This window comes from Polyodon spathula, chromosome 5, assembly GCF_017654505.1.
Source record: "Polyodon spathula isolate WHYD16114869_AA chromosome 5, ASM1765450v1, whole genome shotgun sequence".
Lineage (NCBI taxonomy): Eukaryota > Metazoa > Chordata > Actinopteri > Acipenseriformes > Polyodontidae > Polyodon > Polyodon spathula.
This window is the reverse complement of record NC_054538.1, coordinates 72,415,882-72,433,150: the sequence shown is the minus strand read 5'-3', so window position 1 is coordinate 72,433,150 and position 17,269 is coordinate 72,415,882.

The following is a 17,269-nucleotide window of genomic DNA, read 5'->3' as shown; positions in this document are numbered from 1 at the left end:
TTGAAACATATTTATAGCTTCAAATTAGTCACAACTTATTATAACTTATTAATCATAGACATCAGTTGGATTTTTAAATTAATGTTATCAAGTACAAAGTTAGTATGAAAACGTTACTATATAACAAAAAAATATACAAATGCATGCCAAAATCTAGCCCACAGTACAAATGCATTCGTTACAACTCAAGCGAAAACATAATTCTATGAACAAACAACACATTAATATCCCAAGAGCATGTCGTATTTTAAATACTGAATTGACTATCCATTAGTAATATTCAGAGCTGATGGAATTTTGTGATGTGGAAACATCACAGATTTTTGCTTAGACAATAAGTTCCAAGCAGTAGTTACATCATATGTAATAAACTATAACATCAATATTATGGGTTAAGTATATAAAAACATCTTACTATACAGTACAGACAGTCCTAAATTGAGGCTGCGTTTATTGTACTTTTTGAGTATTGCATATAGTTGTAATGTATCTATTAATACAATGGACAAAAGTTATATCTCCCTATATAATTAAATCCTTTTTGCTTCAGTGTCGAATGAAGCCTGTGGAATAATGTTAACATACTGAATTACATACCGCTTTGTAGTTTTCCATACTTAACAAAAATCTGTGACATTTAAATGTACATTTACAGTCAATGTATGTCTTCAATAAGATGTATACAATTTATTAGATGCATTTAATATCATTAACTTATAATTTGGACAAACTCTCCAGTTTTTACTTGTTGCTGTAGACCAGGTGCAACACTGAATGCCAAAATGTTGTGCCAATTTTGTATAAACATCATTACAAATTAACAATACCTCTCAACAACTTGAGCATATGTAGTGTTAATGTGCTTTACAAAGTTATACATTTTAACCAGGACGATTCACAAGTAAGCAAGAACAGGAATCTGCAGTTCTGTTTGTTTTTTTTCAGTAAAACCTCACGCTATATTGTCATTTTGGCGGAGCTGGTGAAGATGGTGTATGTGAAATTGAGACTTGAGGAGACAGGAAACTGTATTAAAGCACTTTTAGTGCATGTAGTGAAACAGAAATGAACACAACACAGACACCGCAAAACCTTCACCACTCAACTCCAACACTAACTAAGCACAAACATTCGCCTGGCGAATTAGATGCCATTATATAAAACACAGCATTAGATGCCATTATATAAAACACAGCATTAGATGCCATTATATAAAACACAGCATTTAAGAAAAACAAGCCGTCGTTAAAAACATCCGTCCTAGAGTCCCATGCGAAAGCCATGAAAAAGGCACAACTAAGGGCTCTCCACTGTCTTCTCGTTCCCATCTCAGTGGCACACAGTAAAACATGGAATGGAATACAGTTTGGGTCTGTACACAGACGATTTCAAAAAACAGGGTGGCAGCCAAGGTAAAATAAGGAACAAACTGCTTTCCGTGTTAACTTGAAACGGAACATTACATTTTACTATTAAACACGGAACTGTTCCTTAAAATGTGTAACAGGTGGCAACCCTACTTCCACAAAACCTGTGGCCATAGCTGTACTATCTCTCTCAGCAAAAAAAAAGGAATAAATATGTAAAAACATAATAGTTAATAGTTTTCAAGTGAGGATGTTTAATTTTACTATAATCATTAAAATATTTAATATATAAAATGTAATACACTGTTAGCATTTTGGATTTTTGCACTCATGAACAAAAAATAATAAATGATGTTAGTATAATTAATATATTAATTACCAGTTTTCAATCCACTGATCTTTGGTGTGCAAGGTAAATGTGTTAACCACTACACTACAGGCTCCAGCTTCATGGTTGCACATTCCAGTAGATGGAGAGCAGAGGAACAAAACGAGGAGTATCTTGTCTCTAACTCGAACGCCTATATATAAGCAATTAAAATGTAAGGGAGGTACCTCACACTGTTGCCCCAGGAAGTGCTGTCTGTCTCGGACAAACCTCTCCTGAGGAATCGGCATTGCCTGTCCATATTCTTTTTTTGCAAGAGTACATATTTTTTCTCGAGAATGAAACAAACCTCATGAAAGAAGATCCCCCTCATGGCAAAATAAATCAAATTCTAAATATTATTTTTTTTGCCAGAGTTCTTCTATTTTCACCCGAACAGCTGCTTTTCTCGTGAGAACAATTTCTTTTTTCGTGAGACGTGTGCGATAAAAGATGTTTCCTACTCACAAAATGAAAAAACAATGTTACCGTCAACTTATGGAGTCCCAATAATATACAGACATGTCATGGTTTACAAAATTTACAAAATGATTTTCAGACAGTTTTATTTATTTTTTTTTTTTTAACTAACAAAGATTTATTTCTGACGAAAGAAGACTACACCCTTGTGAAAAAGGATATTTTGTCATGAGGCCAATTCCTTTTTCGAGACCAACAGAGCTGTATGGAGCATGCTCAGAACCAAAATTTCAAATCCTCAATTTCAAATTTTTTCACCAAACCAGAAAAAGGCACTATTCTGGGCCAGTCCCCTTGTTCCCTAAAATTGTGAAACAAAAATTCCAAACTGTTTTGAATCTGGAGACTGACAAAACAACCCCAGCAAAAAAGCACAGATTAATTTTTTTTCTCACTATCTGGATCTCAGAATCTGCATATCCAAGCAGAACGAAATGGCCCACATCAAGAGATCTAACCAAGGGGCCACTCATCCAAATTTTCGTGTAAATCCATTGAACAAGTTATTAAAGTACAGAAATTGGGGATTAACATTAAACTGCCTACTCAACCCTAACTATAGTGGTGCTGTGGTTGTTTGTAAAATCATATTCTTTTGTTTTCAATTTTTTTTATGGATAGTAACAAACTAGAAATACCGGTATTCTCACACTACGTACTGCAGATTAGGTCTTTGTCAACCGGGGAACCATCAATATATCGAAATGTACCCTGGTTTAGACGAAGGTATCATTTTGTACCTTGGCATATTACAAATGTACCCTGCTTTTCAAATTTCACGAGAACTATCAATCGCCTCAAACAATTCATTTCTGCTCAGACAAGATCTGCACATTACAACTCCAATATGGCTGTCGTTGATCAAACTAGTATGCTTCAGCATTCAGACATATGCGGCAGCCCATATGATGAGACAACACAAAACAAGACTTGCAACCAGGGCACATTGTAACACATAATAAGTACCAAACAATCGCTTCATCTAAACCAGGGTACACTTCAATATATATCATCGAAATTTAGCCAGTGTACATTCCGCTAGTACCCCGGTCGACAGACCCAATCTGTTTAAGTACTTCGATCAGTTAGTCAGCAGTGAAACAGTTAATGGGACCAGAGAGACAGGGCGAGATTCAGCTACCTGTACAACACAAGACCTTTCCAGCATACTTCCATCTTCAGGAGGCACTTTCGTGTTTATTTCCTGTCCAATTCTCTGTTTTTATTTTTTGTGGAATATCAACAACAAAAAAATTGGACTAATAAGGTTGTGACAGGATAGTTGGATGGACAGAGACTCCGAGACAGTAAAACTACAGTTAAAGCGCTGCTGCACTGTTTAATAAACAAAAGTAAATCAAAAAATTGAACAAGACACTGTTCACAAAGCAAAATAAAAGGTTTAACAAAAACAAGTCACAAACACAGTAATCAGAAATGAAAATAACCAGCTCAAGGGCCAAAACAAAAGTTCAGAACTGAACAGAACTGTTCAGGCTGGGCAGCGCCTTCACTGAATCTTCTCTAAAGCAGAGTAACAAAACTTTTTCACTCCCAAATTCACTCCTCCAAAAAAAGGATTTTCTCCTCTTTTATAGCATGTGGCTGGAGCCTAATTATCAATTATTCAATTAGCTCCAGCCACATTCTTACATGTATTTTGGCAGGGATAGGAAATTAACCCCATCCCTGACAACCACCACCAAATCACCACACAACAATATTATAATTTACAGACAGGGCCCTGCCCTGCCACAAAGGTTTAAACATCAGCTTCTCGTATTGTTTTCCTGTTCTTCTGAACTGGAATATGACACTAAACAAAAGGTATAAAATGGTAGGTTTTATTAATTTATTTGAATAGCTTCAATGTCTTTAACATTGGTGACAGAAACACATCTACTGGACAAGATTAGAGATACTCTGGAGCAATGCTTCTTTGTGATTTAAATACATAAGTCCAGCAAGACTAGTGTTCCTAGAGCAGTCACTGACATCCTTTCCTTTGTTTACCCTCACTCAGGACATATTTCAGTGAGCACATTGTCTTTGTTATTAACATGAATACACTTCTTGCAGACCGCAATTCTCTGGTGAGATACTATATAATTTACGAGGTGATCAATCTGAAGAGATATATCACTGAAAATCCTTTAAAACAAACCCCCCCCCCCCCCCCCCAAAAAAAAAAAAGGACCGAAGTATGGTAGTGTTTACGGTTCCATAGAAACATTTGATTGTTATGCTGTTTGTCAGGCTGGTCGCTATAAAAAAGATGTTGCTGCTCTAGAAAGAGTGCAAAAAAAAGCGACCAGAATTATTCCTGGTTTAAAAGGCATGTCATATGCAGACAGGCTAAAAAGAATTGAAGAAGCAGGAACAAAAATTCAACAAAAAAGCCTGAACTGCAGTTGAAAATGAATTGTGTTCAGGTGGTGTATGTTCTTATGTTCTTCAGGTTTAACACAAAAAAAAATAAAATGTTTTATCTACTGGACAAGATTAGAGATACTCTGGAGCAATGCTTCTTTGTGATTTAAATACATAAGTCCAGCAAGACTAGTGTTCCTAGAGCAGTCACTGACATCCTTTCCTTTGTTTACCCTCACTCAGGACATATTTCAGTGAGCACATTGTCTTTGTTATTAACATGAATACACTTCTTGCAGACCGCAATTCTCTGGTGAGATACTATATAATTTACGAGGTGATCAATCTGAAGAGATATATCACTGGTGGTTGTTTTAACAACCCCCCCCCCCCCAAAAAAAATAAAAAAAAAACCAAAAAAAAAAACATTAAGGTACTGGCCAGCTGGACGAATGACTTCACTGACGCAGTAAGTATTTTTTGGTTTGATTGTTTTTTTTCTCTTCCTTCCTTCCTTCCTTCCTTCCTTCCTTCCTTCCTTCCTTCCTTCCTTCGCTCTATCTCTCACTCCAAATACTCCTCGCAATCCTCCACAGTGCAGCAAGCTGCAGGTTTATATATACTCAGCCGGGGGATTAACCAGCTACCAGTTAGCTGATTATTCCCCGGCTGCATTCTGCACGAGTTTTTGAATTACTGGCAGAGATGAGTTTGCCACACCTCGCCTCTGCCAGAATGTACACACACACACACACACACACACACACACACACACACTCACACACACGCACACACACCCTGTCTTTTTAAATAAGTAAACAAATAAATATACAAAATCATAATACAAAAATTAAACTGTGCAAAGCAATAACACACAAGATGGATGGGGAACCCCGTTCTAAAAATAAACACATTTTAAATCGGCAGGGCTTTGCCCTGCCTCCTTTTCTATGTGCAGGGCTCCTGGCTCTGTACACTGTCCTTGAGAGTTTTTCATTATCTTTTATTATAATGTGCTATAGGTCATAACGGTAGACAGTTTGAAAGGATCCATTACAACTCAGGTTAGGATACTGTATCCTTGTATCAGAGAGAGTATTTTAATTGTAGAAAGATTTACAGCAGAAATCTGCCCAGATCAACCTTCTCTAAAGCTAATTGTTCCTATATATTCAATTCATGTGCTTGGTATCCACTAATTGTATGTCATTTTCATATCTTTATGTTGTCCACTATAAATAACGCTTTTCAGATCTTTTGATATACAGGCACCTCCAAAATTATTGCCACCTTTGATAAAGATGAGCAAAAAAGGCTGTATAAAATAAACACACAGGTAATGAGCTATATTTTATGCTCAAAAATATGGGAAAACTATATTATTTTATACTAATACAATTGCTCAGAGAAAATATTTATTTTTAAAAAGTAATGATTTATTTTTTTCTTGAAAATTATTGGCACCCATAAAGATTCTTATAAATAAAATCAAAACAAAATTAAATCTGCATTAACATTCTACTTTTTAAAGTACATCTCAGTCTTCCATGGCTTCCTGTTTCACTGGGGTGTAAAAATGAGGTAACACACATGTAAAATCCATTTGTCATCCATCACTATGGGGAAAGGCAAAGAACTCACAAATGAAAAGAGACAAATGGTTCTTTGACCGTCATAAATCAGGCAATGGGTACAAAAAAATAGCTAAAAACCTAAATATACCACTTACAACTATTAGGGCAATAATTAAATAGTTCAAAACCAGTAGAACAGTAGTAAATCTGCCTGGTAGAGGATGCAAGTGCATCTTGCCCCCACTCACAGTGAGGAAGATGGTTGGGGAGAATAATAAGAATCCAAGGGCCACAGTTGGAGAATTACATAACTCGGTTGCATCTTGGGGTCACCAAGTCTCCAAATCTATAATTAGATGTCACCTCCATAGTCTATTTGGAAGGGTTGACAGAAAAAAGCCTTTATTGAGAGCAACCAACAAATGTAAGCACCTGGAGTTTGTTAAACAGCATTGGCACTTGGATTAGAACAGGTTGCTGTGGTCAAATGAGACAAAAACATAAGTCTTTGGCCACGCACACCAGCGGTGGGTTTGGTGTTGAAAGAAGGATGTGTATGCATAAAAGAACCTCATACCTACTGTAAAATATGGTGGTGGATCTTTGATGTTACAGGGCTGTTTTGCTTCCACTGGTCTTGGGGCCCTTGTTAAGGTCAACGGCATCATGTACTCTACCAACTACTAGGACATTTTAACCACAAACCTGGTTGCCTCTGCCAGGAGGCTGAAACTTGGCCACAAGTGAATCTTCCAGCAAGACAGTGACCCCAAACACACATCAAAATCCACAAAGTAATGGTTAATTGACCACAAAATCAACATTTTGCAATGACCATCTCAGTCTCCGGACTTGAATCCCATTGAAAACATATGGTTTGAATTGAAGAGGGCAGTCTATAAGCGCAGACCGAAGGATTTCAAGGATTTAGAAAGATTCCAATGTGTTCATAAAAAATTATAGAAAAAGGCTCAGTGCTGTTATCCTTGCAAGGGGAGGGTCCACAAAGTAATGAAAACAAGGGTGCCAATAATTGTGACACTTAATTTTTTTGGGAAATAAATTTATAATTTGAGAAATGTGTAATTTTGGCCAAAAAGTTCAATTTTAGTTTCGTCAGACCACGAAACTTTTTGCCACATGGTTACAGAATCTCCTGAGTATTTCTTTGCATACTTCAAATGGGATTCAAGGTGGGCTTTCTTGAGTAATGGCTTCCTTCTTGCCAGCATACCATACAGGCCAGATTTGTGGAGTGATTGGTATATTGTTGTCACATGCACACTTTGACCAGTCTTGGCCATAAAAGCCTGTAGCTCTCTCTGGTCAGTCTCCTTCTCCTTGGTCATCCAGTTTGGAGGGACGGCCTGATCTAGGCAGAGTCTTGGTGGTGCCATACACCTTCCACTTCTTAATAATTGTCTTGACTGTGTTCCAAGGAATATTGAAGGCTTTTGATATTTTTTTATACCCATCCCCTGATCTGTGCTTTCAACAACTTTGTCCCGGAGTTCTTTTAAAAGAGCATTGGTACTCATGGTTGAGTCTTTGCTTTGAAATGCACTACCCAGCAGGAACTGCTGAATTTATCCTGAAATCATATGAATTACTACAATTTAACACAGGTGGAGGCCACTTAACTTGGTGTGTGATTTTGAAGGCGATTGGTTACACATGAGCTAATTTAGGATTGCTATTACAAGGGGGTGGACACTTATCCAACCAAGCTATTTCGGTTTTTACTTTTGCATCTCATACTAAATTATGAGTTTGATAGAAGACATTTTCCTGTGAAAGTTAACTTTCCATAGTAATTTACATGACAATGCTTAATGAACTTTTAACTAGCTAAAAGATCAAAACACTTAACATAAACACAGTTGTTTTCCTAGGGATAACAGTGTCAGATTGTATAGTTAAATGTGCAATTTATTTTGTATTTTGTCATTATGCACAGTATGGATTACTGCTTATGTTCACAATATAAAACTGCACCATGAGGGGACCCTGAGTGCTAGCCACAGAGTTATACAGTCAGGAGAGTGCAGGCTCACATCCTGGCTGTGCCAAGTTGCAGATTTTTGCTTCAGTTTCTGTAGAGTTCAGAAGGTCAAACTGAAATAGGCTATTTGGCATTATTAACTGAGGAGGAAAACAGGATGAAAATAACCGGACACACGTCATATTTAAAAGGACATTGTCAACTTGATAAATAAGTAGTGATTTGTAAAAGGTGCCTTTAAATTCTTTGCATAAACACACATTTCATTTGTTACACATTCTTGCATTCAAGGTTTTTTTTTTTTTTTTTTTGCTAGTCTAGTTGGATGTCAAGGCCTTTTATGCACCTGGCCTAGGTTGCAGAGGTTCATTGTCTTTTCTGTACCAAAAGTTTTGTCTTAGCCCTTGGGTTCTGTGAAACCAGCCTAAAAGTACAGCTTTTCTAGTAGCAACAAACAGTATAAACAACCATCTGATCATTTTATCTCAGCTTTTCCTTAACTTGTATTTTTCACCTGAACTTGTTTACAATGTTTGTAGAATCTCAGATACTGGTGATGCAGTGACAGATCTCTGGTAACAGTGGCATGTTGTTCCTGAAAACAACATTAAACAATATTCAGAGCACCACCTAGAGGCTTCTATTTGTAACCTGAATATATTAATACTTGCAATACACACAATATGTAAAGAAGATTACATTTTATATTATATTGCTATGACCAAATGTCAGAAATAAGTATAGGAACAAACATCAAGTTATGAAGATTTTAATCATTGTGATTCATTGCTGAAAATGATTGGGAGCCTGTCTGTGTTTGTTTTCAGCAGGAAATAATGATTATGCTTCTACAGCTATTGCGACTCATAATTTTAGTAAAGAGAAGATTTTATGAGGAATGATGATTGCTGTTTTATTTTCAATACTAGGTGTTCAAGCTATTACTCAGATAAGAGTATTGTGGTTTTCTTGATAATGGTATTTTTTTAGCTTCTGTTACAATGAAAGGCTTTTAGGGTTATTCATTTATATTAGTTGTACGCATCACTAAACATTAAGGCCACAGGATTATTTTATTTTTTTTGGATCAAATACAAATATTTGTTTTAGAAAAGAATAAATGAAAGATTTATGGTAGCTGAACTTCTATAGCACTATGCAGCTTACAAAATGTGGTAAAGTGCTTGCCTATGGCTACACATGTGTCGCTTCTGGAAGGAATATTTGCATGCTGTAGTGTTGACTGCTACTGAACTGTGCAGGACACTAAGATGTGCCCTTTTCCCCATGGAACTGTTGTGTGTTTTTTCCCCCCGGGACTGTTTGTTTGCGGGACTCTGTTGCAGCTAAGCCAATGATATTCTATATAGACAAAATGGTCAACTCATCTGATTTAACATTGGAACATCCATCCATGCCTAAGCTGTGCATCATGGGAATCCAAAGAGTTACAGTAGTGACTTTTCTCGTCTATAAATGTAAAATGAGTCTCATTTAATAGATCAATTAAAAAAAATATATTCAGTGAAAAAAGAGCGTTTAAAGGGACCAAAAACAAAGGATACAGAAAGAGTACTTGGAACTGCAAACACAAGTCAAAAAGGAAATTAGAAAGGCCAAGAGGGAGATAGAAATGAACATTGCTAAGGGGGCTAAAACCAATTCCGAAATGTTTTTCCAATATTACAACAGCAAGAGAACATTTAAAGAGGAGGTTAAATGTCCAAGAGATACAAATGGCAAAATCATAGATGAGGAAAAAAAAATAGCAAATATATTAAATGATTACTTTTGACAAGTTTTTACAAAGGTCGATATGGACAACAAATGCCCCCATGTCAGCCTGTTCATATCCAGTTTTAAATAACTGTAGCATAATCGAGGCAGAAGTGTTAAAGGGACTAGGAGCTCTTAAAATAAACAAATCCCCTGGGCCGGATGAGATCCTCCCAATAGTACTCAAAGAAATGAAAGAAGTTATTTACAAACCACTAACCAAGATCTGCAAGTCTCTTGACACAGGGGTTGTACCGACAGACTGGAGAATTGCAAACGTAATACCGACCAAAGGGAAAACAGGTAACTACAGACCAATAAGCTTGACTTCGATTATATGTAAACTTATGGAAACTTATGGAAACTATAATAAGATCCAAAATGGAAAATTACCTATATGGTAACAGTGTCCTGGAAGACAGTCAACATCGTTTTAGGAAAAACATTGTGTCTAATTAACCTGATTGATTTTTTTAAATTTTAGGAAAGCATATGACATGGTTTATTTAAATTTCAGAAAGCTTTTGACAAAGTCCATCATAAAAGATTAATTCTCAAACTGAATGCAGTAGGAATTCAAGGAAATGCATGTACATGGATGGATTAGGGAGTGGTTAAAATGTAGAAAACAGAAAGTACTGATTAGAGGATAAACCTCAAAATGGAGCGAGTAGCACAGTGATCACTATTAGGTCCTCTACTATTCCTAATCTACATTAATATCTTAGATTCTGGTATAGTAAGAAAACTTGTTAAATTTGCAAATGACACAAAAAATAGGAGGAGTGGCAAACACTGTTACAGCAGCAAAGGTCATTCAAAATGATCTAGACAAGATTCAGAACTGGGCAGACACATGGGAAATGACATTTAATAGAGAAAAGTGTAAAGTACTGCACACAGACAATAAAAATGACCATTATAAATATCATATGGGAGATACTGAAATTGAAGAAATGTCTTCATCTAGACAATGTGAGGAAGGTATAAAAAGGCCAACAAGATACTTGGATATATTATGAAAAGTGTTGAATTTAAATCAAGAGAAGTAACGTTAAATCTGTACAATGCATTAGTAAGACCTTGTCTTGAATGTTGTGTTCAGTTCTGGTCACCTCGCTACAAAAAGGATATTGCTGCTTTAGAAAGAATGCAAGTAAGAGTTATCAGAATTATTCTGGATTTAAAAGGCATGTCATATGCAGACAGGCTAAAAGAATTTAATCTATTAAGTCTTGATCAAAGAAGACTACGCTGCGATCTGATTTAAACATTCAAAATTCTAAAAGGAATTGACAATGTTGACCCAGGGGACTTTTTTGACCTGAAAAAAGAAACAAGGACCAGGGGTCACAAATGGAGATTAGACAAAGGGGCATTCAGAACAGAAAATTACACAGAGAATTGTGAGGGTCTTGAACCTACTCCCCTGTAATGTTGTAATGGGGACGGTAATCAGGACCACAGGGTTACCAACACAGGTAGATGTCCTTAAATAATATTCCACAACCAAAGGCAAAAGCAAAAGAGAAAATAAAACACAGTAAAAAAAACTACAAACAAAAGGAGCTGCTTATGCAGCGACCCCCCTACTGCCACTAAACTGGTCAGCTCAGGTCTCCAACCTACACTCTGCTATTCAATATACACTGGGGTGGCCAAGGATCCCACAACTACCTACACACGTTCCCCTCAGGTATGTAACAATTTTTTTTTCTCTTTGATTTAATATCAGCAGTTTTCCTCAGCCATGCTTGCTTGTCCCGTTCTCTCACTTCAGCCGCTGTAATACTAGTTTTTGTCTATGCTTGACAACCAACCACGTCCCAGTCTTAACTGCTCATGAATATGCATGACAGTGGCAATTTCTATCTGCACTTCAGTAATAAAGAGCTCTTGTCAGGCCAGGTGAAAACATCGATCGTAGAAATAATAACACATAAGTATTAAGGAAGGATGTCTCTAAATAAATCTAGGTGAATCGTGTCTAAAAATGCAATCGTTTTATAAAGATAAGTCTTGGAATAGGATTTGAGGCATATTTTACATAATACAGATAGGGGATAAGTCGCCACCTGAACTCTTTGGATTCCCACGATGCACCACTTTGACAGAGACATAAGAAAAGGCAGAGCTGACTATTGTCTATATAGAAGATCTCTGGCTAAGTTGAGCGTGCAACTTCAGGACTGCTGCATGCTTGCACCAGTGGAGACCTTCCCCCGGGAAAAGGGTACACGAGACTTGGTGTGCACCTGGTAGGAGGCAGAGGCAGGTTTGGGACAGTATAATTTGTGTATTGTAGTTTAACCTGTTTTATTCTGAACAGACCTGCAGGTATAATCGCAGGTATGTGGAAAAGAGAGGATGTTTTATTCATATTTAAACCTAAATTTTTGGTTGTACATTTTCAAGATTCCGCTTTGGTAGTTCCAGTGAAGATAAAGGCAGAACTACCATAGGAGGCATATTCTGAATAAACAGTAACATACGCTACAATTACATATATGTTCCACTGTATTCCTATTGACATGCATAATTGCAGGGTACATGTAAGATCCTTAGATATCTTTAAACTGTGGTTATACAAAAATAGCCTCACCACAGTGACTACTTATGATAGAATGGTGCTGTGAATGATAGCTGTTTACTGAAATTTTGTAATATAATTCTATGTATGTATCTCTCTCTCTGATACAAAGATTCCATCATTTCCTCACAAACAACCTTTGTTGATTTCCTTTAGTATTTAAAACAACATTCCTGGAGAAACTGGTTTGTTAAAATGAGATAATAAAAAATATAAAAACCATAAGCAAGACAAGACGATTGTCAGTATTATGAACTGTTCTTTTACCTGAACTGTTTATTTACCTGACCTGCACAGAAGGAGCACAGCAATTAGACTGAATTTCCTGCTTGTTTCTATTCTCTGTCAGTTGCTCTCTAAATCAGAGTCCCACATTCTTAAAATAATTTATTTTCACAACTATAGAGAAAAAAAGAAAAATGGTTCAGTAAATATGTGTTATGACATTACCTTGTCCAAAATACTTTTGTCCAGCTGTGGTTCAGAAATACAAGTTAATTGGACAAATTCCTCAGTGGGAAGAGTTTATAGGACATGGATGAAAAAAAAAAAAGTGAAGTGATGGATTATTTTGTCTATAGTAAATTACATGTGTAATGACACACTTATTATTATTATTACAGGAAAATAGATGTTGCAGGTCAAAATAGTGAGACAAATAAAAAGAAAAAAGACAACAAGAAATGGAGCAATCTGTAAAAGGGGCATGTAATCTAGCTGTCAATTGATTTTGAAAGCGATGAACAATTAAGCTGCTCAAAGTTTGTAGAAAAGACTTCGGGCCATGTGTAATTCAGTGGAGGCATGGACTGTACTGTTAATATTTTTCCAACTTCTTCAATTTCACAGGATACAGTGAACTTGTGATGGTGAGGCCGTCTGACTCCAAGCAAACATAATTCAGCCAACAAACTAACAGGGACTTCAGTGGGCATAAGGGTGTCACTAGACCCCACACAACAATGGGAAACTGCTAAATCAGAAAGAAAATTCTAAATCTGTGATTATAAAATTGAATGTGGATTTGAAATGCAGGTGACTGCTTACAGAGGCCTGTTTCCCAGGATGGGGATGCAACAGTTGCACAAAAAAAAAAAAAAAAAAACAGCCACAAACAATTCACAATCATTGAATTGACAGTACATTCCCTCCAACAGGCAGGCAAGCCAGTCATGTGAGAATGTGGCTTGACTGGTTAGTCTGATCTGATGGGAGGAGAACTCATGTTCATGTAAGAATGTGGATAACAGATTGGATAATTCATTGGCAATTTGGCTTGGCCACATGCATAAGTAGGCATCAGCCTCAGCTAAACTCAAATTTCTTCTCAGTAGTCAGATTATGGATTAAAGAATAGCAGATTCTTTATACCAGTTCACAGAGGTAGTGCTGCTTTGTTATTTTGTGTGTTGTTTTTGTAAATTAAAGTGTGCTACCAAGCATTTAACTGCATATCCAGCATCTGCCATTTCTGCCGCTAGCCAGCTTGGCAGCAACCCTATGGTTTGACACTTATGTTTTCTTGCATTTTTTTTTTTTTTTTTTGGAATAATCTTTCAAGATCTGAAGAAAACTTTAAAAAGCACAGATCCATAGTAAATTCATGTGCAGCAGCAACCCATTCTAATTCAAGCCAATTTTTACTTGTGGGGGTAGAAATATGTTCTGTCAAGATTACAAGATCAGTTATTTCAGAAACCACCTTGACGAGGTAATTTATCTCAGGATCTAGACATAACCAGTTTGTATTTTTTTCCCATCTTCTCAATGAGGCACTGCATTTTACACAATGATTGTTTGAATGATTGGTGTAATACTGATTTGATGATCATTAATTGTTGGTAATTAGCCCCTGCTAAAAAGCAGGGGAGTCCCTGTAGCTGGGGGGGGTACAGAGCAGTAATGAAGGGGGAATGTGATCTGTTGATGTCTTCACCATGAGGAAAACTTCAGGTTAACCTATTCAATTAAGGAGTTATGTTTAGTATGTGTCATTACCATTCATATTGTAACCTGTTTAAAATGTGTATCATTTAAAAATTTTACATTACAGGCCTAAAAATATTTTAAATGTCATTTCTGTAATATGTAATTACCATCACATATTAAATGGTGATGGTAATGACACCAGCATGCTGGTAATGACAATAATATGATTAAGTAGTATTATATTCTAAGATAATAAAAATATTCTTGTGAATTATAATACATTTTAGCGCTAGTTTTAATATATCTATTTCTTTTTTTATTTATGTACATCATACAGAATTGACTGAACAAAAACAATAATAAACAGCTTGCTGTTTCACACACAAATCAAGCATTGTCTATTGTTTCTCATGCAAAAACAAGCACTTTGAAAGTTCTGCAGGCAAGCTTGTTGTCTTAAATAACCTATGCTTTAAAGCCAATTGAACGATAACTAATTTTTTACTTCTAACTCCTTGTGTTAAATTAAATTCCTTGAATTAAGAGGCAGGATGCATATATTTTATATGGAGAAAATCCAGGACCAAGACTTTCTGTCAAAGTTTAATTAAAAAGGTATCGAGTTATTCACATGTCGAGTTAACTGTGTGTGTGTGTGTGTGTGTGTGTGTGTGTATGTATATATATATATATATATATATATATATATATATATATATATATATATATATATATATATATATATATAAATTGTTGAGGTGGGGGACTGTACGTTTTAAAAATAGGGGATCTTACCCAGTGTGTAGCGGGGACTGTAATAAAAGCCAATGAAGTGCAGGGCATTTCAAGTGAGGCATATGAACAGTGTGTAGCGTGCATGGGGGGAAAGGCAATAGCAGGGCTGGTAGGTGACGTAATCACACACAAAGATATAAGCCCTTGTGACAAAGTGCCCGCCCCTGTTTATATTATCTGTTATATGTTGTATGTTTAATGTTGGTGTATAGTCATTGGTACACGGGATTTAAACGGGTCTGTGTAACACGAGTGTTTAAAATGTATATTTGTATTTAGGCACGAGGATTGCACAGCACTTCACGTGCTAGTAAAAAGTAATAATATGTGAGCACAGGGAATTGCACTTTATTAATTCACGTGCTGGGATTCAAGTGAATAATTAATTAGTAATTGAATCCCAGCACAACAGTATATATAGATGCACGTTTTCACATACTCGTGGTTGGGTGTTCGGTGAGTGGAGAAAGGGAGAGAGAGAGAAGGAGAACTTAGATATATCAAAAGTGGGACCAGCACGATACTTGTTTATTTAAACTCACCGTGTTTGTCAGTGTCTGTCCGTGCACTGTTTTGTTAAGTTTAGTCAGTTTTTGTTTCTGTTTATTTTGGCTATCAGTGCCGTGTCCTGTTTTTGTATTGTTCCAACCGTTTATTTTCTGTCTGTCTGTTAATTCATTAAGTGCTGAGCGAGACCATTCGTTCAGCTCCACCTCTGTCTTTGTTCATTTTCCTGCTTCTGGTCTGACGCCACCCACTCCGGCCGTCTTTGTGACAGCCCTATATACAGAGGTGCTGGAACTAGGGGTGCAGTAGCACCCTCTGGCTTTGCATGGCTTCCGTCATATACAGGGGTTACAGATTTGTTCAATGGCTTTGAGCACCCCCACTTTAAAAATTGTTCCCGTGCCACTGCTAATATAAGCTCCTTGCAAAGGAGCCGGCTCTTTCGTACAGCTGTATCTGTGCTATGCTTTAGTGCGAGAGGTCCCGGGTTCACGCCAGCCTCCATCTGTGTGGATTGCCTCGCTCTGTGTGATGCGCCTGCCTGCATTAACTGAGATCGCAACATTGGTATGACAAGTGGATGCAGGTACCCTGGCACGCATTCGTCTGATTGTAGCCTGGTGAGCAAGTCCAGGGTGGACTTGAGGCTGGCAGGGGAGAGTAGGTGACATAATAACACACAAAGACACAAGCCTGATATACGGTCCTTGCAAAGGAGCCGTCTCTTTTTTGTACAGCGGTATCTGCACTATGCTTTAGTGTGAGAGGTTCCGGGTTCACGCCCTCCTTCCGTCTGTGTGGATTGCATTGCTCTGTGTGATGCACCCGCCTGCCTGCGGGAACCGAGATCGCTACAAGTGTTTATGAATTCAGTGCAATCAGAATACAAACTCGGGGATGCCAACTGGGTTTTTTAAAAGAAACCAGTGGAACCTGTCGGAAGAGAGTTTGGATTTATAAAAAGGGCATTGAGTACTGTTAGAATGCAATTGACTAATATTAGCCTGTACAGCAGGGCTGGCTGTGTGCTGTGTGCTATGCAGTACCGCAGAGGACCACTGGTTGCAGTGGTGAGCCCAAAACTGCTTCTAGACTTGCCTAACGAACCTAACCTGGAAAAAGAGAAAAGAAAATAGTACCAAGCCAACACAGAGGGCAGCTGGCTGCAATCAACAACTCCCGAAGCAAGAAGATAAGGTTCCACCTTACAAACGCAGAACAAGTCCTGGACTGTGTTATTATGATTGTGATTAGTCTTTATTGTTTCAATCAAGAACTTTTGTGCATTTTGTTATTTTATTTGGTGGGGAGGGGTGTGTGGGGGGGTATATGGGGGGAACAAACTGAACTAGTATTGCTCCCGATCTTGGTCTCATGTCCTTCTGCAACAAAACAGACAGTTTGCACATCTCGCAAACATGTGTTGTGTAGCATTATAATTAGGGCTTTTGATTCACGTTGACCATCCCTTTCCTAATAAAATAAAAACCTACTACAAAAGAAAACCCCCCA